This window comes from Eleginops maclovinus, chromosome 21 (genome assembly GCF_036324505.1).
Source record: "Eleginops maclovinus isolate JMC-PN-2008 ecotype Puerto Natales chromosome 21, JC_Emac_rtc_rv5, whole genome shotgun sequence".
NCBI lineage: Eukaryota > Metazoa > Chordata > Actinopteri > Perciformes > Eleginopidae > Eleginops > Eleginops maclovinus.
In genome coordinates, this window is record NC_086369.1 from 1631216 (window position 1) to 1655591 (window position 24376).

Sequence of the window (24376 nt, forward strand, 5' to 3'; positions counted from 1 at the left end):
CGTTTTAATCGAGAAAAAGGCACCAGCACATGCAGTGTGTGTGTGTGTGTGTGTGTGTGTGTGTGTGTGTGTGTGTGTGTGTGTGTGTGTGTGTGTGTGTGTGTGTGTGTGTGTATGTGTGTGTGTGTGGGGGGGTGTTTCCAGTTTTTAAAAAAAACACATCCACCATCTTAGATGATTTGCTGAAATGTATTGAAATGTATTCATATTTTCTTTTCACGGACTATTAGATTTTGAGATAAATGAAGGATGGTAATAAAATGACTTTTTCGACTCTATTTAACACTGTCTGCTGCTGCAGGAACACAGGCTCCACGCCCAGCGAATTCGTTTCAGAAAAGTCACTTTAAAGACAAATGTTCACATGTTTCTGGAAATATAAATAGTTTAGAGTGGATGTGTAAAATCTCATGTGGTTTGGATCGTCCATACGCCATATTTAAATTGACAAATGCACCTAAAATCGGTTTATTCAACATCTGAACTTGAGGAAACAATTTAAATGTAAAAATTCGGATTTACAATCCACTCTAAAAAAACTGCCCTGCGTTTTATTTGTATTGGTGCCTTATTTTGTATTTCCCTGCAGAGACATCTTTAAGCTGCTTTAACGTGTCCACACGGCAGAATGCAAAGCATGCACCTCCACTGCTGTTTAATTTCCACTTCCTGTCGTATTGCTTTACACTGAACCAACACACGGTATCGAAAATAAAATGCTCGTAAAAACCAGAGCAGTCGACGACAGGCTGCAGCGCGTGTGCCATCACAGCTACAGAGAGGGCAGATCAAACAGGAGAAACATCCACTTTAAATGTGTTTACGCGCAAGTCTGGAAATGACAAACACTCAGATATTGGGAAAGCGCAGGCGCCGGCTTCATGAATATTTATCAGCAGCACTTGTGGCCAGTAAACCGAGCCTGACGTGTGTGTTACCAAGGTAGACAGTGTGAGCATATAGCGGCTTCACATATCAGCATGGAGGCTGCTTGGTGTTTTTACTCGGCTAAAAGTCAGAATTATCTGTGTTCTCTGACAGTCAACCCATGCATGCTGTGGCAAAAGTTCCTAGTCTCGTTTTAATGCAATAGTGGCTGCAGCTCTGGATCTCATTGTGCATTTTTTTGTTGAGCTTCATTTTTAGATACTCATTATACACAGCATAGCTGCATCAGAGGCTGTCTGCATGGTGGTTTTTACGCGGGTTAAAAGTCTGAATTATCTGTGTTTTCTGACAGTAAATCCATGCATGCTTTGGCAAAATGATAGTCCTAGTCTTGTTTTAGATAGCTAGATGGATAGGTACTTTATTGATCCAACACTGGGAAAAGAATGTGTTAGAAAGCAATCTTAAAATCTTTAAAGGTGGAAATGAAACATAATAAAATAAAAGCAATAAACTGCAGCACGTCTATACAGTAGAGAGGAGATGAACCACAAATAATACTCAACATAAAATGCTCTAAACAATATATAACAATAGCAGAAACACATATAGGATAGTATACAAATCACATGAAGTAGTGGCGGCAACTATGGATCTCATTTTGCATTTTTTGTTTGAGCTTCTTTTCTAACTCCAGTTTTCTCGTCTTCCATATTTGCTTTAAAAGAAACAACATTTGTGGGATATTTCTGAGTCCAAGATTAGAGTAAAGCATTAATCCGGGCTGTTTGATGGATGAGGTGCCCATGCCAGTGCCAGACTCTGATCTGCATGCCCAGCTGCCGTCACTCACTGAGAACTAAATCAATAAGTTAAACATTTGCAGTTGGGTTTAACTATTAGGTTTCCGGCCTGTGAGAGAAGGAGGACATGTGATATCTATTTTTAACTGTTTAAAAACGCACCATAGTGGAAGTCCTGCAAAATCCTGCAGCATCTGCTGAGTTTGAGAGACCCAATGCAAAAAAGGAAAAGGTCAAATCCAAGTCAAGGCCACTTTACTTTATTGGCATGCAGACGTTTGAAAACGCCTTCAAGAAACCCTGTCGTATTTGCAGCCATAAAGCGATTTAATAGCCAGACTCTGGGTAATGGAGCAATCCATCCACACAGGACGGCCAAGTTAGCATACTAAGATCAGACATCGATGTTTTTATTCTGCAGGAACATGATTTACAATCTGTAGGAAAAGAGTGATTCTGTTCCTTTGAAGTTGGGTTTTATTTGAGCAAACAAAGGCAGCAAAATAAGCAGTTTTTGTATTTAAGTGTGTGTAAATATCCCACTGTAATCTCTATTCCAATTAAACCGTACCCTCTTACTATCTTATCATGTGAACTCCATTCTGATCCTCTATATATGCAAGTACTATCTACATTTAAATATGTGTAAATATCCCATCATCATCTTTAAACTCGTATTTAAATTACATCTTATACACTGACAATCCTAAAATTGATTGCATGCCACTATATAAAGTCTCTGTTATTATTTTTAAAACCACATCCCTTAGATTTGTATTTTAAAACCGGAAAACATGGTAAATAAATGCACACTGACGTAATGTATATTTCCCTGAGATCTCAGCCTGCAGCTCGCGCAGTTCCCGGCTCTTCTTTTACTTAACCTCCCCCCTGATTGGGACATTAATCTCCGTTTTGCCACCGCAGTCGCAGCCCCGGTTTGCAGAGAGAGGCTCGTTATAGTGAGGCATCGGTTCCCGGTGACCCCGGTGCATCGGTCCCTCTGACATGCTATTAGGTGGAGCGCGTGCAGGAGATTTGTGGAGGCGCTGACACGGTGCTGTCGCGTCCCCTCTGACGTGTGGCTAAATGAGGCCTCTCCAATTAAGCTGCCATAGTGGGGGGAAAGGTGTTGCGCAAGGGCACCTCGGTAGGGTAGGCCCCTAAATCCAGGAACCAGCAACCGAGAAGATGCCGGTTCCAAAATCTCGCCTTTAACCCCTTAAAGGGCCAGTACGTCATTCTTTTTTATTTACAACAGAAAACACAATTCGACATGTTGTATTTCTCTTCATTTGAAATTCAGATCTCCTCCAATTAGCTGTGTGACAGGAGAGCTGCTTTTGTGGCGAAAGGTGTTGCTCAAAGGCACCTCGGAAGGGTAAATCCAGGATGTGGAACCAGCAATTTATGAGCTAAGGTTCCAAAATCTGCTTCTGAACCCCTTTTGAATTGCCTTAAAGGGCCAGTAGCTATTTTGAATCTGATGAAATGTATTTTAATTTGAAATGCAGATCGCACTTGTGTTTACAAACACTAAAAAACAGCATCATTTATCATTTATATGAAGCTGTTAATGACATTCAGTGACAGCAGTTTCCAAAATGTTTGCCAAGCGTTCTGCTTACATTATGTCAGTGGTAGGAAGAGTAGAGTTTGCCCTTAAATCCAGTAGGTTAAACCAGCAACCCACTGGTTCCAAAATCCCTGTTTTAACCCCTTAAAGGGTCAGTACACATTTATTTAAAAATGTTGAACCTCGTTTTCTTTTCATTTGAAATTCAAAGAGATGAATTGTCTGTTTAATGATTATTAAATTACAATGTGTAATAGAGCTCTAGTTAGGAACCTATTACTTGTGCATATTTAGAAATGATTATATTGTGTTATAAGTAGTGTTGTTACACAAACACATGAAAACAGCAGCATTTCTAATTTAAATAAAGCTGTTAATTCATGAGAGCTGTCAGTAACACCAGTTTTCAAACGTTTGCCAAACATTTTGTTTAAAATGTATAAATCAGAGTGTTTTTTTCTCAATCATTTCATCAGCCGTGATAAAATTAGGCCACGTTTTCCTTTTATGTGTTAAGAAAGCGCCACATATGGTGTGTGTTAATGCGCCGCTCGATGGAGATGGAGGGTCTCCTCTCTTGCAGAGCAGCTTGTCGACATCTGTTTATCTGATGACTCTGATAATGACTTATTATTTCACAATAAGGATGACCAGACAAAGATAATGGCTGACAGATTTCCACTGGTCCGCTCCGATGTGTGTGTCAGTGTGCATCATGAGGCGGCCCTGAGGGAGGCGGCGCTGAAAACAGGATGTTGGGGCTTCTTCCTGTTGCATGCTTTGTATCCCCTCACGTTTAACAATGAGTCCCAATTAATCCATTTACTGTTCTTCTGCTTAAGTGGCATATGGCGGTTTTAATTGGTAGCAGACACAAATTATTTCCCTGCTATTTGGATGTTTTAGGAGTTCTCACCAATTCCACAAAAACACAATTGTGTTTATCAGGTCAAAGGAACATGGTTTTCCAAAACAAACCCATTTAGATCCAGGTTTGTTTCTAACTGGATTCTGGGTGGTTTTGGCTAACGGTTTACTCTGAATCTCTACAAAAACTCGATCCAGCGGTCAGAGTGATCTCCGCTGCAGCTGGCAATCACAGTCAGAAACATTAAGAAGTGATTCTTATGAACTCCCTGTCCTCCGCACAGACACGATGTCTTTAGGTTACCTACAATTCACGACTGTTTTCCTGTTGGGCTGCAGACCAAATATTCATCGTTGAGACAAGAGGCATAAATACGGGTCGCTTAGCGTGCCTCGTGTTGTGAGCGCGGATATATTTGAACGAAAATGAATATCTATCCTCCCGGGTAAATCATTTTAGCTAAAAACATGTGTGCAAGGAAACAAAGTGGAGTCCCGTTTCCTCTGGTTAGCTGGCTGCTGCATGCAGAATGAACTTTTACTGCGCACATTTCTAATTGTTTGTTGTTCGGGTTGTAAGACCCTCGTCAAAGGACAGAAACGTCTCCTCATCTCTCTGCACGTTTCCCACTGACCTTAGCAGAGACACTCCCCAGTCTGACGTCTTTGATAGGTCTCAACAACAGAAGCAAATCACCTCCTGATGCAGCGCTTCAATCACACCTGACGGGATCCACCTCTCTCATTTATAATTACCCTGGCATCTCAGAAAGAGAGTGATTAAAAGTGGAATTTGGCAAACCGAACGAGGAATGTAAGGTATCATCATAACAGTGAGTCTGGCGTGTTATATTTTTCACCAGCTGCAGCAGCAGGACGTGAGGGAGGGGGATGATGGGAGCCAAGAAAGATCTGGAAGCTTGTGTGTGTGTTGGTATGACTGTGCACTTAGCAGGCAAACAATATTAGCAACTAGAGGATGAAAATCACTCATTACAGACAGAACTTAAATTGCTTAAGTGTCACGTTTTATTTAATAAATATGACATCCATCCCAGATTCCCGACCCGTGTGCAGCTCCCAGTTCCATTTCACGTCCACTTCTCCCTGACATCCCGGGTAACGGAGTGACACAACGTGCTCTAGGTGAGAATGGATGAAAACGCGTGCGGTAACACGGTAACAGGGTCACATCACTTCCAGGAGCCGGGCTGACCTCTCCTCTGACAGGGATGTGAGGAGTGTAAACACGCCTGGAACAAAATGAAAAACAAAGCAGGGTTATTATTTCAGTGCAGAGAGGTGAGACGCATGTTTGTTGTAAACGTGCCGGGTTTTAATATGCCAACATACGTGAAATGTCAAACATAAAAACACACTCCTCAGGCTGAAAGGTCCTTTTTTTAACACCTCAATGCCATGTTTGCTTATATTTCCACGACCCAAGGTGTGAATGCATCCCAGCAGATCCTTTTACTCTTACAGATTCAACTGTGATAATCCAATTTGTTTTCCGTATAATAATAGGTAAATAAAATGCCACACCCTCCTGACACTATCAGGCGTGTTTTCCATTAATCCCAATTGCTCACTCCTGGTTTGATTGATAATGATTGGCCTGAAATGTTGCCTGGTCCAGGTGTTTGCCGTTTATTATTTCCCCACCTTCTTCAATTAATCACTAATTGGCGTTTCCACCTGCACATTAAACCACAACTGTGGCCAAACACCTCACACTGCTGGAGAGAAATCTATCAGAAAATGCTGGGATTTAAATGTTTACTCAATGAAAAAGGAAATATGTTTTCCTGTCTGTGTGTGCAGGGTTTTTTGTTTGTGTCATTGTTGTTTGCACAGCATGAGGGTTTGAGGATTTGGGAAATGAATGACAACAAATGGCCGGAGAGTATTTCAGCCCAGTCGGGGGGTCATGTCCTGGGTGAGGTTGGGTCACCGTGTGGGACGTGATATTTCAAGTCCTTCTGCACATGGAAACGCTTGTATTTGAAAGATGTTGCAATAATAAAGACTTTCTTCCTTTGCAAACTGCATCACAAAGCATTGTTTGTCGTTCTGAAATATTATTATTTTGGCGAAAAGTAATCTTTTTTCTTCCCCTAATGACATGTCGTAAAACTGTACTCGAGCGGAAAGGGCAAATGAAATGTAAGCACTCACAAAAGGTCAAGTCCCTCCATTAGATCAAGTCTTGAAAAAAACAGCAAAGCTTTAACCGACAAATTACATGTAAACTCGGGGAAAATTGTAGGAATGAAGAGTGAAATCAGATGAAAGTGCTTCTGGAGCCCGCGGGAAAGCAGCTGTACACAAACCCACATCACAAAGTCAGAGCTCTGCAGCAGGATGGCAGATCTGGAGACTTGTCAGCAGCTTGTGCAAAGTTTAAACTCTGCTGCAGAGAGGGGTCTTCAATGGGAAGCCTCGACTGTACTATCTCAAAGCTGTTATTAAAGCCATTATATATAATTATGGTTTCAATAGTATGTCTGTTTACTTATAGCAGATAGCAGGACGGTGGCACACGACTTGTTTTCTGACAGCCCCCTGCATCCCCGCTCATAAAGCCCGGCGCAGCAGTGTGTCTGGGTGTTGATGAGTCCTAAAAAGAGCAGCTGAACTAAAGGTTGTTTCCAAACTTGTAAGTATCCATCTGTCATCGCTTCACAGAAATCGTCCGCGGATAAACGACCGCATGTTGCTACCTAATGGAGAGTGCAGTGATTTGTTTGCTATTCCTGCAAATCGGTTTAATATATATATAAAAAAGCCTTCCTCCAGTTGTTTTCTGTCATGCATTAATTGGTTTATTGGTAATTGAGTCTTACTGTGCAACACTGGCTTTAGTTATGTTGTGATGCATGGGATATCTTTAATGTAAGAGGTTCAAAAAACATGCTTACAGTTTCTTAATGTAGGATTTGTAATAATAATAATAATGTGGGTTTGATTTCAAATAAACTGCTGGTGTGTGTGTGTGTGTGTGTGTGTGTGTGTGTGTGTGTGTGTGTGTGTGTGTGTGTGTGTGTGTGTGTGTGTGTGTGTGTGTGTGGGGATTAGTGTGTTGATCCCTGGCCTTGTTGAACAGAATGGTGACGTACTGTACGGTTTGAACACTTTATCCCACTGGGCCACAGGTCGATTCTGTGCAGCACACACACACACACACACACACACACCTGCTCATGTTTGTTTTAACAACAGGTTAGATCAACATACTGATGCTGATAAGCCTTCTCTAAGATCTTCTGTATGATGCCTTTTCTGATTGTTTGCATGCCTACTTTTAATGGACTCGGTGCTTCTGCTTCACCCTCATGACCACGTGCAGCGTCTCAACTCATCACTCACTGCTGACACTTTTGCTGATGATGTTTGACAAAAAAATCTAATTATGAAACTTCTTCTAAACACAGTATCAAAGAACAACTTTCATCATTTGTTTAAACTGGTTTTTTTTCATCTTATGCAATTAAGTTCCTCCACGTTGAGGACTGTTGCATGTGCAGATGGTTTGGAGGCGCATCAATCTCTGTCAGCGAGTTATAATGCAGACATTCCATACTGGGACACTTCATGAGCGCGGGAGGCACATGAGAGGGGGAGTTCCCCAAATCAAATAAAGGCTTGTGTTCGAGGCTGAAGGCTGAGAACCAGCACCCCGGTGAGGATGCAGGGGGAATGAAATTATACGCAACCCCCCGGAAACACTGTCTGTGTACCCATTACAGTGACAGGAAAGCTTTATCAGATATAATGTAACATGCAATTAAGTCTTTGTGATTTTAAGTCATCAGGGCTGTTTTCCCCAGCTTTCTGGCGCCTATCTCTCATAGTGATCTTACATCCACGGAACACGGATTCCAGAGCGGTAAAGTGTTTGGCAGAGCGTCTGGTTCCTCCCTCTCGTACCTCCCTTGACTCCGGGTCCACACTCGATGTTGACATCATGTGTAGAAAATTCTCACCCATCGCGGGAACACATGGAAAGTATCGTGGCTGCAGGGAGACTTTGGGATGGGGGAAAGATAGGACTGGATGCCCTTCATCTTTCCCTGTGAATACGGGCCTAAGTCAATTTTTTTCCCAGCGTGAGACTTTCTGCAGCCCAAGTTCTGAGTAAATCCAATCAGCTGTCCGCAGGATTGAGATGTAGTGTGTCACTGATGACAGAGTTCGCTGAACGGGGACCGTGCAGTCCAGCATTTTTAATAAGACCCAGCTCTGTAAGCTCCTCCTTAAGCAGTAATTCTCATTATAAAGGGAATTAAGACTGAATGTACATTGATAAACCAGCAAGTAGCTACATACTTTTACTCACATTTTACATAATTTGCTCCCGTAGGACAAAACCGGCACACAGATGGGTAGGAATTTCTACTCTTAAGAAGCCCTATTCTGCAGTTTTGGGGTTTTGCTTTTCCTGTAGTGTGTCCTATAGGTTTAAGTGCATGTAAAGGGTCTGCAAGGGCTAAAATCTCAAAGTCCCCCCCTGCCTGAAACGCCTCTTTTGGACTCCTTTTTTTTAACTTACAGACATCCCTGACTAACACTCATGCTCCTATTGGCCAGCGCTCTACCACATTCTACGTGATAGGCTAAGGGGCGGGACTTCTTTAAGGGGTTGGCCAATCACAACAGAGCAGACAGGGTTTCAGACAGAGGGTGAAAAGCTGAAAATGAGCCCCTTTAATTCAGTCCAGTTTCTGATTTACATTTCCCCAAAGAGTCTTTTTTTACAACCGCACCGGAGAGGGGGTGTGTATATTTATGGGCCCTCCGTCATGTTTTGGGTGCGTGGCGACAGAGCATTAAGCCCTGAGTTTAGCGACGGCATAGCTCGAGTGCTTCGGCGTAGCATTAAAAAAAATCCTCCGGCAGCCAGGTGCGAGCTCCCAAATCATGCTTCCCCCCAAATGTGCTTCGGGAAGTTTGACAGTTGGACGGCACCGTGCTGCTGTTCCAAGAACACACCAGATATACATGAAGTCCCGCCCACGCTACTTTATTCGGGCGCACTTTCAAATCTCCACCCCTCATTTTTTTTGATTGGCGTGCTTCCACACTCATTAGCATGTCCCATTATCTACGGGAATATTCAGGGGACCATGTTTGCCATTCCAATTAATACAATATACAACATGACTTTCAAGTTTCTGGAAGAGCTTCAGCTTTTTGTCAAGGTCCTCCGTCACATGTGAGGGCTGTAGATTTTTCAAGGGCATCTGTTCCAAGTTGGCCCAGAACAGACAAGCCGGCGAAGAGGGAGAGGGTCTGGTGGGGGTGGGGGGAACAGAGCAAGCTGGAATGATCCACCTAGAATTTGTTGAATCAAATCCTTGCACCTGGATATAATTGTCCCGCCGCTGTGCTGGGAGTTGCCTCTGCCGCAAAGAGAGCAAATTAGTGGCTCGAAAATGGCGACCTGTCAAGACACGCAGCCTCACCTGGTATCATATTTTACCAAGACAGAACACTCTCCTCGCATCGCTGCTTAATGATTATTTTGTTTACGGGCTTCGGGATAAATACACCACTCTGAATTGCTGAGATGATGAGCGTGGAATCAGGCTGCACCACACCAAACAATGCGGCAGTGTGTAACAGCTCCTCAAAGTGCTAAATGAATCATTGAAATGCAAAGGCTTTGGTTTAGTATTTAAACCCGTTTGTGTCTTTATGTATGCTTTGATGCGCCTGTGCTTTAGGTCAACATCTGAAACAATGCTTATCTTTTGTAGTTAATTAACAAAGGATTTACATACACATATTATCATGTAATAAATGAATACACGCAGGAGTGTTATCTGTCAGACTCTCGGGTGCAACCGAACTTTAATCACTCCTCGTGTACTAAGTCGTTTCATCTGGATTTTTCTCTAATCTATACTTTAAACACGGTAAGCCGCTATATGTGCAAACTCACTTACGTGCGTCTGCTTTGGGGTCTGGAGCCCCGCCGTTTGTGTGAGGGGAATAGAATTACATCTTCTTAACTAAATAATGCAGTTTACCAAGATGGCAAGGATAAAGAATTACAACCGCGGGGGGTCTGGACAATAACACGGAGCATTGATGAATCTCGAGGAAGGGAACGCCGGGCCAGAGCGTCCCTCTAAGATAGATAGAATAGCCTTTATTATATTCCTTCATAAATCCCGGCTGTATGTGAAGTTTATGGTGTTCCTTTTCAGCCGTGACAAATTGGTATTGCGTGAAAAAGGTTATCATTTGTTTTTTAATTTCACTTTTAATTGTGGCTAGCCATCATTCATCACATAAAATGACCACCTTGCACTTTCCATCCCTTATTGAAAGCTTTTAAAGAGGCCCTGTTGTGCTTTTTTGGGGGGTTCTATATAGGTTTTGGTTCATGTAAATGGTCTGCAAAGGCAAAAAGCTCAAAGTTCCCCCCAGATCCAGTTTCAGATTCAGTTGCTGTGGTTGTGTTATTTTCTGGCAGGGTGTTAAATAAATGTTGCAGTGTGGTTCTGTGTATACCGGTTGCTGGGTAAGCAGTGTTCTGTGGCCTCAGTGGAAGGAGGGAAATATGTTTTGGAGCTCAGCGAATGTCAGGAGTTTGCATTACTTTTGCAGATATTCATATTTCTTGGACTGAAGGCAAAGAATACCTCACTCTCCAACCATTGTTACAACTGTACAGTCAAATTCATGATGCAATTATGGTTCAGGCCGGGACAAAAACTTCACCCCATCTGACTCGAGGCATGCTTTTTTTTTAGTTCAAACACATAAAAAGTATTTATTGAAGCATGAAAATAAGTGTTCCCAGTAATGCACGGTAAATATGCATCCAGTTGTCTCGTTCACACACGATAAAAGAGGTTTTTGGAGAGAGCAATGGCTAAATATGGAGTAATCCATCATGGCTCTTCACCTTCTCTGCACCTGCATGGTGAGAGGCATCCTCAGGGGCCGAACGGTTGTATCACCTGGCAGGTGTGCCCCAAAACTTTCTCTATACCACCTGCATGCTGGACGCTCCATAAATGGTGTAACTGCTGTATTGCTTAGCTGGACAGAGAGACACACCTGGACCAGGTTCAATTAAATGCTTAATGGCTCTGTCTTCTTCTTCTGGAGGACAAAGTGGAATGTCCTTCTCCATACTTCCAAGCAAATGTAGATAAGAAGATGATATTCCGTTAGATAGCAGAGGATGTTTCCATGAGGATACTTATTGGCAAACCAAGGGAACAGTACAAGATAAATGCAGTAATGAATCTCCCATCTAATGCCACACACTACATGGATTGACGGTCTAATAAGCATCGAGCTAACAGTAATAGAGATGGGCCAAACGCTTTGGAAACTCCTTCATGTTGGAATAAATTGACCCAGGAGTCGAGTTGAGGAGCTTGAATGGCCATTAATGCCATCATAACACAAATGAATCCAGCAGAAGATCCAAGAGAGCTGGTGCTAATTCAGCCAATTACAAGAAAGAAGGTCCTGCTAATAATATCCCCTCTGCTAGCATCGTCCCATTCTGTTTCTTTGATTGCTTTGCTCTTCCAATAAGAATAAAACTAAGGCGTTGGTCCTGCTTGGGTCCGTTCACCCTCGTTTGGCATCACTCTGCATGCATTTACAGTATCAGTATGAAGGTCAGTGAGAGAATTCACAACTGAAAGCACCAACAGCACAGATAGTAGAGAGTGTATGCAAGCTACCCTGTTGCCTTCCCTTGCTCCTTGACCAAGATATTTGGAAATTAAGGATAGGGACAATTGGAATTGCAGTTCACATGGCATCCATGGGCTAACACACATGTATTTAAAAAGAAATGGTGAAAAATAATAAGTGGAATACTTCCCAACACACACTAATACTATATCCAGTATTTACAATAATTACAGTATAATAGTCGCAGTAATTACGAACCATAATAAGCATGACGTTGTAATTTGTCTTTTCATTTACAGCTTCATCAGACACATCCCAAACTGTCAATGCAACATTCAGGGACTCAAAATACCAAGCTGGTTGTTACTGGATCCCATCATTAAAGGGGTAAATATGAAGTATATTAGATTTACCATCGACGGAGCTAATGGCTGCAAGCTTAGATGAAAGAGCTGACGTTCGTCTCACTGTAGAACTCAGCTGATCTTAAAATGGTTTCTGCTCCAAACCAGCCATTGCTCCCAAGTGTACTCTTAGCTCGGGCTAACCCCGACTGCGGCGCGTTAGCTTCTACTTCCTGAGATTTAAACTGTGGCAGCAACATATAGTGTAACAGCTCCCCAGGGAGGACCAGTGATTGCACCCCAGTGCACGAGGTGATATCATGTTTAATGTGTCGCCTGTATTCCTCGAGGGTTTCCCAACATCTGGCATACTTTGAATTGCAAGGACGCTATCAATTTCATGTGCTTTGCTTCTCCTGAGGATTATTATTTCACATTTTGTACAGATTTGTGTCTTACACTATCCTTTTCCAGTTTATTTATTGATTTCCTGCAACATTTTTAACCAATATCTAGTTGCTTTCGTAAAAATGACAAAATATACAAACAAATTGCAGAGTTAATTACATCTAAAAGGACACAAATACCCCAAAGATATTTGTAATCAATGTCCGAGTAAGTCAGTTTTCATGTCCTGTGTGAAAACCAAATGTCAACATGTTACATAGAGTAGCTTAACACACATACCTATTTTAATCCAAATATCTATGCTTTTCTGGACCAAAACAAGCCCTTTTGTTACCTAAACAATATCAAGCAGTTTTATTGCACTTTGGATTCTGTTTTGTTTTAATTACAGGAACAATACATGTATATTTAGCTCAAACATGTCTTTTAGTTCTATGGGAATGTAGTTCTGTAAGACACGGGGCTGTGCATGCCACCTGGTAATGCAAACAGTATTTGGACTCAGTGTTTTTGACCCACACAGGTACCTACAGCAGCTCTCTGCACATCCCCTCTGCAGCGTCCCCAGTTGCCTGTCCTATATTACAGGCCAGCTCCCAGCAGTAAAAGACCCTGCCGGAAACTGGGTTTGATTTGTTGATGCGAGTGCGCTGAGGGCAGAGTGGGGGCCAAGCATTAATGGGATGGAGACAATAGGCCATCACTAATCAGAGACCTCAAGGTTGCCATGAGGTTAATTGTAATGCAGGTGGCACTAGAGGAGGGGGCGAATAAGAAATGTCGCCTTCTTTACTGCCTTGGCGGCCATTGTGCTGTAACATTAAGCCCCGAGGCTAGGATTGGGCTTTCTCTCTCGCTCTTTCCCCTGTGTCCTCTTCACCTTTTAATTTCTTATGATCCGCTGATTCCCATTCACCCTCCGCGGGTTAAAGAAAACCTTTTGCCACATGTCAAAAGGAAATGTTAATATTGAGCCTGTCCTGTCTGTTGTGATGCGTGGCAGAGCATTGTGGTTCTCAGCTGGTGGTTCAACAGAGCATTTCACATTGACTGGAAGCACTCCTGTTGCATCATTGTTATTTGTTTAAACGGACAGGAACAGCAGAGCCTGCTTGCTTTTGTGTCGCTGAAAGACCTTCTCCAAACAAGAGCGGGGTCATGAATACACAATAGGACAGTGTCTTCGGAGGAGCATTTGTTTTAGGTTTTGTTGTTCCTCGAGACCACTTTTCCGGGAGGTTGGACTGAGCTGCGTTTACCATGCTCATGTTTTTCCTGTGAGCTGTTTGAAAAGTGGAGGGGTTTACAGAGAGGGACACTTCATCACTGAAACATTGAGTCTGCAAAGTACTCTCACAAGTGTGTGTGCATGTCTGTGTGTGCAGGTTGGGGTGGAGGTTATCTCACCCCGTCTCCAAGACAGATTTCTAGTTATCTCGTTAGCAGCAGTGAATATCTTTAACTACCAATTTGCTATGTTAATACTGACTCTACGCAGCTGTATCTAGATACTGTTGTGCTTTGAGCTAAATGCTAATCTCCTCATGCTAACTTGCTAATGTTTAGCAGGTGCAATGTTTATTTCATCATCTTAGATCAGCACGATGGTGCAAGAGGTTGTTCTTTTCTAATCGGGGTCCAAATATAATCACTGCATCCACCTGATTCTTACAGAAAATTCAAAAGCTAAATTAGCATGCTAACGCTCGCTAATATCTTGTTAATTTGCACTAAAAAAAAAAGTACAGCTGATGGGAATGTCCTCAGATTTGCAGGTACAACACATCATGATGGTGCTGGAAGAAATTTAACCAAAGTCATTAAGATTTATCCTTATGGAAACATGGATATCTGTACCAAATGTCATTGCAATCCATTGAAGTCATTCTGCAGAAAGGTCTGTTTTGAACTGGCTAATGGACACACCAGTTTGGCTAAATGTGATTTGAAGATAAAGGCATATTTTCCTAACTTTATCAACATATATGCATGTGTGAGGATGCTAACCTGGGTCTACAGGCCTGCTCTTTGTAGCCCACCATCCTCTAACAGAGCACTTTATTCCCTGCAGGAAACCCGGTCCCAGCGGACATAATCCAGGCAGGCAAAACAAACGAGTAAAACATGAATGTCATTTCCAGAGGACAGGGTCGGGGCTACTATATCATTTCATGAAATGATTATAATCAAATATCTGGATTCTCTATAGATATGTAATTGCTTAATTAACCTGAGAATCAATATTTACTTTGTCTTCTAATCTGCATCTCAGTTTGCCGATGGGATTTGTCATTACGGTGATTAATCATTCAACACCATCTATTTGATCTGGTCCCTTTGATATAAAACGTCCTCTAAAGTTTGACTCACAACTTTACATTCCTCCCTGATATAAGGAACGGCATCAAGGCGAGGTACAGCTCTTGTGTTTGAGAGGGATGGGGTCAGCTCGAGGAAAAAGGGAGGGAGGTGGATCGCCTTGAAAGACAAACATCTCCATGTCTGCCAACCTGCAAATGGCCCCGGTGTTTATTCAGCTGAGGATTGGACGGCAGCCAGAGCATCAATACTGCTTCCACGCCATATGTGAGGGCAGTACGTCGAGATTTTTCATTTGATACATGACAAATGAGATGGTATCGAGCAGCGGGGAGGCTGGTAAGGCATGGCTGGGTGAGGTGCAGCCGGTATGGTCCAGGGTAAGAGGAGGGACTTGTGCCAAGATTCTCATCAAACCCTCATGTTGGGGAAAACTGATTTATGTCATGGATTGGAAAAATGGAAAAAATGTGTAATGTTTGTTGGACAGAGCTCCCATTGACCAAAGGATCCCTCCACCTGTCTGCTCTGATCACCTGTCTGTGTCAGAAATGCTAATTAGCCTCATAGCACCCACCTCCCATCAGAAAGCCTTTACATCTCGCATGCAAAAATACGCATTTCAGCTTTATATTTAATCCAAGAGTTTCAAACTAGCGCCACCCAAACAGCATTAACCTGGTGATTATACAGTGGCTCTAAGAGCTGCACGCGCCGTACACACCTTTCATCTTTCACCCACTCCACGTGACCAAGACCTCGGCCTGACACAACCCGATAGAGCAGCATTATTCCACAAAACATCTGCTGATATTTACCACATTCATCCGGATATGTGACATTGAGAGGGACAAGCAGAACCAGCAGGGCGATTAAGGCCCCGTTATCACCTGTGCCTCCGAGACATGCGTGACTTCGCCACACATCCACGTGGGCAGGCAATCTGTCGAGCTGCAGACTCGCACTGACTTTGAAACCAACCTCTTACGATGAGTTGCCATGTAAAGCACTTTGAAAACGCAAGACGCCGCTTACCTGAGCAGATCATCTGTTGTCACTACATGTCTTTTTGTTGGGGAGGAGGAGGAGGAGGAGGAGGAGGGGGGGGATGGTCGATCACATCCGTCAGACTGTTTAGGAGGGTTCGCATCAAGCGGAACATTCTTTCATCTCGCTTAAGGAGGAGTGTGGCGTTCATGCCTCCCAGCTAAGCTCCGAACTGACACCCTCCGTCCCGATGGCGCGGCCTTAACTGGGGGTTGATCAGCAGCTCTCACTTTCAATCAGAGTGGAACCTCCTGTCGGCGTCAGAGTTTATAATCCGGACAACTTCACGTCTCAGTGACGTCGTCTCAAACCTGCGTCGCCATAGCTAGAACTGGGTGAAGCTAATGTGGATATGGGAATGGTATTTTTGATGGTTTTCTGATCGGGACGTCAACAATAAAGCGATATTTTGTTTCTGCTAAGGCTAAGGCTTGTGTCAATGCATTGCTTTTACATATTGGGAAGTAACTCTACCTCCTTCAAACTGCAAAAGTGCATGCTATATAATGACTCCTTTCTGTTGTGGTGATGCAGAAGTTGCAAAAGCAAGTACTGGGGGAAGCTAATCTGGATATGGGAGTGGTATTTTTGAGGGTTTTCTGATTGGAAAGTCGATGTTATAGCAACTTTTTGTCATTGCTATGGCTAAAGCTTGTGTCAATGCATTGCTTTTACTGAAGAGTAATATTTCTGCCTTCCTTCTGCTTTGTTTGATTCAGAAGAAGATAGCATCCATAACAGTTTGCACACATCGATTTCCTAATAATGACATCATTTTCAACGCCAAAAGTCTGTTGTTTCCTCCTGAAGAACATCCCGTCACCATTAGATACCATCTCTCGTCTTGGATCTAGCACCTTTCCCGGGGTGTAGAGTGTCTCACGTGAGACTGTGAAATTCTTCTGAGGATCGCTGATGGAAAAATGTGTCTTAACTCCCAAGTTGACACCCAGCCGCTGCCACCTCTGCTACTGTGGGATCCAGTGTCTGCGGGTGAGGTGGATGTCACAGGTTACGCAGCGACTTCATTAGGAGACGTTTCCGTTTGATGTAGACTACATATGTTGATGGACTCTCCCCTGATGGCACTGATTACAGAGTGTTAAACACAAGCGTGGAGATTGTAGGTGGATAATTGTGTGCTTAGTGGATAAATGGAGTTGTAAAAGTCATCTGGTTTTACATTTTACTGTAAAATTAAGGAGCACAGAGGTTTGTTTTGCTACCTGAAAAGGAGTGTCTTTACTGTAGGTTGTGCTGAGGCATTAAAGACATCTGATGTTAGCTCTTCAATATGAGCATCTCCATTAGGAAAAGCACTGAATAACAATATATAAATGGCTCTTTGAGAGGGGAAAAACCTACCGACCGACTGGGAAGGTTTTTAATGCCACAACATGATTTGTATTTTTACATTTGCTTTACATATGATTATGTTATTACACATTTTTCAGTTCACAATCAGCTTGTATTACGGGGTTAGCTGTAATCCCAAAGTAATACAGATTCAGCTCACAGCTAATGATATTCATGAGGTTCTGCCTGTAGCTCGTACCTATTGTTAAGCCGTCCTATCTCCCCCTGAGGTATAGGCAACATTTAAAGGAAATGACATAATCTACACTAGGGTAGGAAAGCCGTCGCTGAAACTGAAAGTAGTCCAGGAGGTTGAGAACATTAAACCAAATGTCTTCCTCTTTACTGGGGAATAGAATTTAACCCAATAATCTGTCAAAATGTTTAAAAAAGTGCTTCAAAGCGTCTGTTATCCCTCATGTCGCTATGAGGGTCTCTTCTGAAGCACTGCAGTCTAACATAAGACAATAACCTCCTCAAGTACGAGGCTAAGTCTCCGCTCTGCCTGCATTAGGCAAGAAAAAGGGCTTGTGTAATTAGTCGTGCGCTATAAATCAAGTGGTGTGAATCTATTTCGCCATGGCCTAATTGAAAGTGCTCTCCTTTTTTTTCGGGGTGCTGTAGTCGGACACAGAGCTCCGTCGGATGGTGATAGATGTGGAATCCAGCACAAACAGTTTGAACCAGTCAGCCCGTGATTGATCAGTACCCTCTGGGATGTCGGGTGGATCTTTCTCCTTCGAGCAGAAGATAAAAGCCTTAACGACTCTCCAGTCTTGTTGTACCTCTCGATTGTGTGTTTGTGTGTGTGTCGGGGTTTCATTATAGCGCAGTGTTTGACCTTGAAGGTTTTGTGTGCATTTGGGGGCTGTGATGTCTCAATGATTCCTCTTTTAAGTGCCCCAAAACGCGCCCATTGATGCCGCTATACACACACTACATAAATGCCCCATGGAGGAGGCCATTTGCATGAAAATTTAGTTGATTTATGACTGGATTCTATAGCATTTTCTATAATCACCCAGCACATTTTTGCAGGGGCTTAGTAGTGGCCGTAGTGATGCCACAGTACAGTGCTGTAACCCGACTTCAAAGCCCGTTTTGTTCACACGCACCCTCACAAAAACACAGGGTGACTTCACTGGCTTCCAGTGGCAAAGGTGGACCAGCTGGGCGGTTTTGTTCTCCACTTGTGTGATTTTTTTCTCTGCCCTCTTCATCGTCTCCAGTCCCATCTTTGAGCGTTTCCCCCGGAGATTTACACTTGCCGTTGTTGATGGAAAAAAAAAAAGGCAGGAGAGCGGCTCAGGTCTGCTGTGTGGTATTTCAATAAGAGCCTCGGCTGATTGTCCTACAGCGGCGATGGATGTGGCTTTTGGAAGTGGAGGTGCATCGGAGGGGATCACTCGGCATCTGGCCCAACACTCTTGTGTCACCGTGACCCTCCTGTGGGGGAGGCAGTGAGGGCCACAGCAGGGGGGCCCACTGAAAAGCAACATAAATTTCAGAGGGGGAATCAATAGACTGTGAGAATTGTAAGAGATGCATTGGTTTGGACTGGACGCACCTACAGTCCTCGGCAGTGTGTGAAAATAACAACATAAAACAACAGCGTGTTCCAGCCGCTGAAACGAGGCGCTTTTTTTGTACGGCTTCTTGATTATCACACTAACTCAACTCCGATTCTTTAGCACGACTAGGGAAAGCCTCAGAGGGGGAAAAAGAAAGTCTGTAACGTGGGGGGAAACCTATTCTCCCACAAGATGTATAAATAGCCGCAGCCGTGGCTCTCTGTGTCAAAGTTAGGACACTCAGTGGGGTGCAGACTTCAAAGCAAGCAGGGAATTCTCCAAAACAACTGCTGGCAATTTCAAATCAGCATTCCCTCTGAAAGCAATGTAACCTTTCACCTGTATCCTGCCATGAGATAACTAGAGGAGAAAATGTCAAAGTGGGATTCTACAGTGCAGTGTATGTAGCTAAAAAGGGGGAAACTGTCCATTTGAGACTGAAACATGTTGTTTTGTGCATTGAAAACTGTCCTTAAAATGATCACAAGGATTTTTTTAAAGACGTTTGATGAAAAAAATACTGCTTTTGAGACGATTTTAGAATCCGATTTCTTCCTAAAATCAGAAATCACAGCTGATCAGCTAAAAAGCTAAAACACATGTGAAATGTCGAGTTCCACATGATATATTTAAGCAGCAGTGACCTGATGTGCTGTATCTATTAGCTTTTTCAATTCATCGTCAGATAAAAAAGCGGAGAAATAGCCCTAAGCCTATTCAGTAAAGACATGGGGTTAACATGGCATTGTGTCTTTGATAGAGTCGGCCTGTGGTGCATTGTGGGTAGTGGGGTGCTCTCTGGCCACAGCAGGATACGGTCCAGTTTTCAGGTGCTTTAGCTCTCCTCGGTCATATTAATTATGGGATAAAAAAACCCTCTAATCCCTCAGCCTTTGAAGCGCTGGGCCGCTCTTCAAAAGGGTAAAATATGGCATAAAGGACACATGTATGCTACTTAGAAATATGTTGATGCCTTTAGATAGTAGAAGAAGGATTTATAGTTTTATCTACATGATTGTACCAATATAGCTTATATGTCCAGGGTTTGTTCACCTTTAATGCTTTGCTGCTAATCATTTGCACCGTTTTTTAATAACATCGATGTTTAAGTTATTTTCCGAGGCATCAAAGTGCTCTGTGTTCATGTTTCATCCTGAGAGCAGGAGAAGCTTATTCACAGAAAACTACACTACATTTTTCTACTCATTACCCATAATCTCCTTCTAATCTTCTCACAGAATGATCGTGGCATATCAGAGGCGGTGTAAGGATATCTTCTCGCTTCTCTTTTATTAATTCTAATGCCGTTTGTTATTATGTCTGAAAACACACGAGGCAGATGGATGGTGCTTTCCTCCAAGATCAAAGCGGAGTCCCTGCTGAACGGTCACACCAGACCGTCACCCCGGCCCTCTTTAGGCAGACTGTGGTCTAGTTCCCCCCTCTGAAATCAGATCCCAGGCCTGCGCTTCACGGAGGAAAACAGCCACTGGAGATTGGCAGCCTACAACAGGTTTTACGGCTGTTGTTTCAGGTGGGAGGCGAAGGGATTTTACACTGCCCTCTTGTGCTCTGACACACACTGTACTCTCGCTCACTGATTTTCACTGTGCTCCTGCAGCTCCACAACAAAGGAGGCAGCGGTGCAGTTAAACATTATGCAAATATCACTCAAAATGCTGAGGCATGGGGGAGCGGATTTGTTTTTGTTGATCTGTGGAGTCATTTCTGCAGGTTATACAAGACTGGAAACACCATGCACGTTCCTATTTTTAATACTCAGCCTTTGAATGATCTTATTTAGCCCTAACACAAAGGGATTAGTGGCATATTGCTTTTGCAGAACAGCTTACAGGTCTGCTTAGCTAAGATTTCTTCATTTACGTTTATGTTTTAATGAAAAAGTCGACCTTTTACGTCAAAAGATGTTGAGAATTTCACACAAAAAGCGACATTTTCTAATGGAGGTAATAGGAAACTGGATATTCTTCTCTATTAGGACAGATTATGAACGCAGAGACTGTGAGCAGCTCTCCTCCCGCTCTGCCACATGTCAGAAAGATAGAGAGGAATAATTGTTTGATCTGTCCTTTTGCCTGTCGCTGCCCTAATCACTCAAGACTGATTCAGAAAATGCAGGCTTGAATGTCAGAGGGCCTCCTGTGGAGAGGTGGAGCATTTCAGCGGCTTTGGACAGCCGTGCCCCCGGTAATCACCACTCTCAACCTGGCCGGGCACTCCAGCACTCCCCTGATTGAGCACCTCAATCTAACAAGGTGCTATTGCCGGAGCCGGAGATTCTGCCAGGTTTTGACAAACCAATGGATTGTCCCTGATCATCATGGGACGTTGCTTTTCTCCGCGGCTCAGCCATGCATGCTGCAGCAGTCAGGCACAGCTGCCAGCGCTATTAACGTGAGCGCTGCAAGGGAAATTAAAAAAAGGAGTTTGAAGGTTACCGTCTTTAAAAAAGGGAAATCTGATAACTCCACGTGATTTGAAGGATGCATCAGAAGCTTGTTTCCTGTCATGTTGTATTGAGGAGCCATTTTGGATTTACATTTCCCTTGTGAGTCCTGACTGCTACCACGCTTCCTCTGACCTTGTTTCAGTGTGTGACACCGGGGCTCACCCTCAGGGAGTATAAATCCCGATGTTAGCGAGATAGCAGCCTGTTTACAATTACCTTTAACCTCCAGCTCTTACCTCTGGAGACGTTATTGATGACAGAGGCAAGCTGCAGTCTGTCAGGCTTTGTGTTGAGATGTTCTCTAATGATTGAACACAACTAAGGCTGCAGCTAACAAGTGCACTCATTATCAATTAACCTACCGATTGTTTTCCCAATACATCCACTTGTTTAATCCATCAAATGCCCAAAATGGTGAACAAATTTGACATCAGAATATCCCCAAAATCCAACGGGATGTAATCAAATGTTTTGAATCTAAAGGAGTCTAATGCTGGTTTAAAGAGGCCCCTATGCTTTCTGGGGTTTTCCCAAGAGAATAGATTTTTAAAAATCCAAAGTTCGGGAACACAGTGACATCACAAACAGAACCCTCGCGGTCCAGAGCCGGCCAGCTGACCAATCAGAGCAGACCGGGCTCTGGTTTCAGACAGAGGGTGAAAAGAGGTGCTGCAGCACAGGCAGGATGAGAGAAAGAGCTTTCTGAACATTAAAGCATGGAGACATGTCCTCTTTAAAACAAAGCAGTCTTTCAGCATACAGTCATACATTAGCAGAATAAATATTAGGCTGATGGCTTCAGTACAAATGGACGCGCACACACATGACCAAACACATTATCTCCCCACTGGCGTACGCCTTGCAGAGATAATAACACACTATGGACCAAAATATCTATAGGCACAATTATAGAAAAATGAGCACTGCACATGGCAACACTCTGACTAAAAGAAACCACTGCGGATCATCCAAACACTGAAGGGTTAGGATGCTCTCCAAGAGTCTATCACACGAATATGTACTCCAGTGAACTCTAGACCTAAACCTTGTAAAGACTACCTTCAGAGTTTGTCACATTATATCACATGTCGTTAAAAAGAGGTAATTTAACAGCCTCAGAGTTAACTTCTGACTTGAACACACGCACGATAAAGTCAAATGATTTCCTTATAAAAAGAAATCCAGTGTGAGGAAGGGGGTGATTTCTAGAGTTATAACCTTTATAGTTAGATTAGGGACAATTTAAGTGGTACTTGGTGATGGTTTCAGCCTGCTTAAGAGGTTAATTGTGAAATCCTTCACATAATACATCATAACACAGCTGCAGAAAAAAGAAAAAGACTTCTTTTGAAGGCTTCAAATGCATTTGGAGTAACTACTAGCTGTAGGATTTTAGGCAATGCATTTAGAAATTATGATCAATTGTAGTTTTTGCCAAGCTGGATTTAAAGTGTCATAAATGTCTCCACTCAACGGGAAATAATAGCCTTGTAGAGAAGTCATTGTAGCCTCGCCTCCAGTTCTTTTACCTCTCATCCGTTTCCAGCTTAATATAATATTGTTGATTTATCTGTGATATATTTAGAGCTGCGGGCCTTTTCTCGCTCCTGTTTCAGAGATGAATAGATGTTCTTCAGGACTGCGGACGGGTGTTTCATTATTCCAGTTGGCTTGCCTGTGAATTGTGGCAAGAACATGGCGGTCACTCCATCAAAAGGAATTATGGTCAGGTTCCCACAAAGACATTTGTCATCCGGCGCAGGAGGTATTAGAGCAATGAGGGACTCTTAACTCCGGTTAAAATCAGCACCTTTGACTCAGGCAGGAGCCGGGGGAACTCAGCCACTTGGTCTCCTGCGCTCCTCGTCATTTCCAACGCAGATCCTCATAACTTGAAGCTGAAAGTTGATTAATAGTACATTTAGCTCGACTCACAGCCTTCCTCTCGGTAATAAATTAGGGTCATTAATCAATAAAGAGCACGGCAATTCCAGGAGACAGGGGACATGCTGGTTCCTAATAGAAAAAGAGAGGAGTGGCGCTCAGGCCTTTCCCGCCGCTGACCACCCTGACCGAGGTGTTCATTGTGCACCTGCCTAAATCCAATTAAATTACATAATTAATGAACATCTTTCCCAACAATAATGGGCTTTGGGTCTCCGTCAGCATATTGATTTCTTAGTGACAAACCAGTTAGGACGGCCTGTCACTGTCAACTTGAAGATTTACTGGCTTAAAAGTTAAGAATAATATATTTTCCTTTTATTAAAAAGCAAGGAGAAGATTTTCAAGAGGCTTAGCAGTTGGTTTGTACCAAGGTGAACCCAAAAAAAGTCAAGTAATTTGTCTGTTTGTATAAAGACGGCTCCATAGGCTCCACATTTATAAGTGAAGTATAGTCAGAAGGTAGAATTGTAAAGCGTTCCTGAGCCGTGGATGAATGGCTCTCAGGTTCGCCCGGCTACCTGGAAAAGCTCCTTCCCTATATAACGCTGTCCAGAGCTGTCACCTTGCCTGTGCTCCATTCAGCTTGATTAATGATCAGCTGTGGGGCACAGCTAGAAGGGCTAGTCTCAATTATGAAAAGGCCAGTAACTAGTCCATTGTGCTGATGCCTTTATTCCACTGACAACGCTGAAAAATAGCAATATTTCTAATCAGAGGTGGATCATTTATCACCCGATTATCGGCGTTCTCTGACTCCCTGAGTCATCCATCCAACCCTGACCTATCCTTTAAAGCCGCAGCCTCTCCATTCCTGTGCTGCCTTCTTATAAACACCTAAATACCACGTTGTGACAGTCTCCTTAACGGCCTTTTGCGTCTCCAAATCCTCCACCAGTATCAGTTCAGCATTGTAAATAAATGTGGAAAGAAAAGGAGCAACTTTCCCCGTCTCACCATTAAATCCAGAGTTTATAGGGGAAGATAAGTGAGTTTAATATGCACTGGAGGGTAAAGGAAACATTCTATTACTGCATGTAGTAAGGAAATTACCCCATAAAGAAAATAATATGGCAATTTGGGGGCCAATTTTTAATATGCTTTTTATGATGCGCAGT

The 24376-nt window shown here is 43.1% G+C and overlaps 1 long non-coding RNA gene across 2 annotated transcripts in view; it reads right to left on the reverse strand.

Moving 5' to 3' along the window:
* Window positions 1-5140: 5140 nt before the first annotated feature.
* The window catches only part of LOC134858005 (uncharacterized), a 77512-nt gene continuing 58276 nt past the window's right edge, over window positions 5141-24376 (reverse strand). Inside the window, exons 1-2 of one of the 2 annotated variants that reach the window (XR_010164915.1) lie at window positions 5488-5617; window positions 5141-5387 (exon numbers count right to left, since the gene is read on the reverse strand). This is a non-coding gene — a long non-coding RNA (uncharacterized LOC134858005). Of the gene's footprint in view, window positions 5388-5487; window positions 5618-24376 lie in introns of those variants that run through there. The other variant, XR_010164914.1, reaches the window with a different exon arrangement.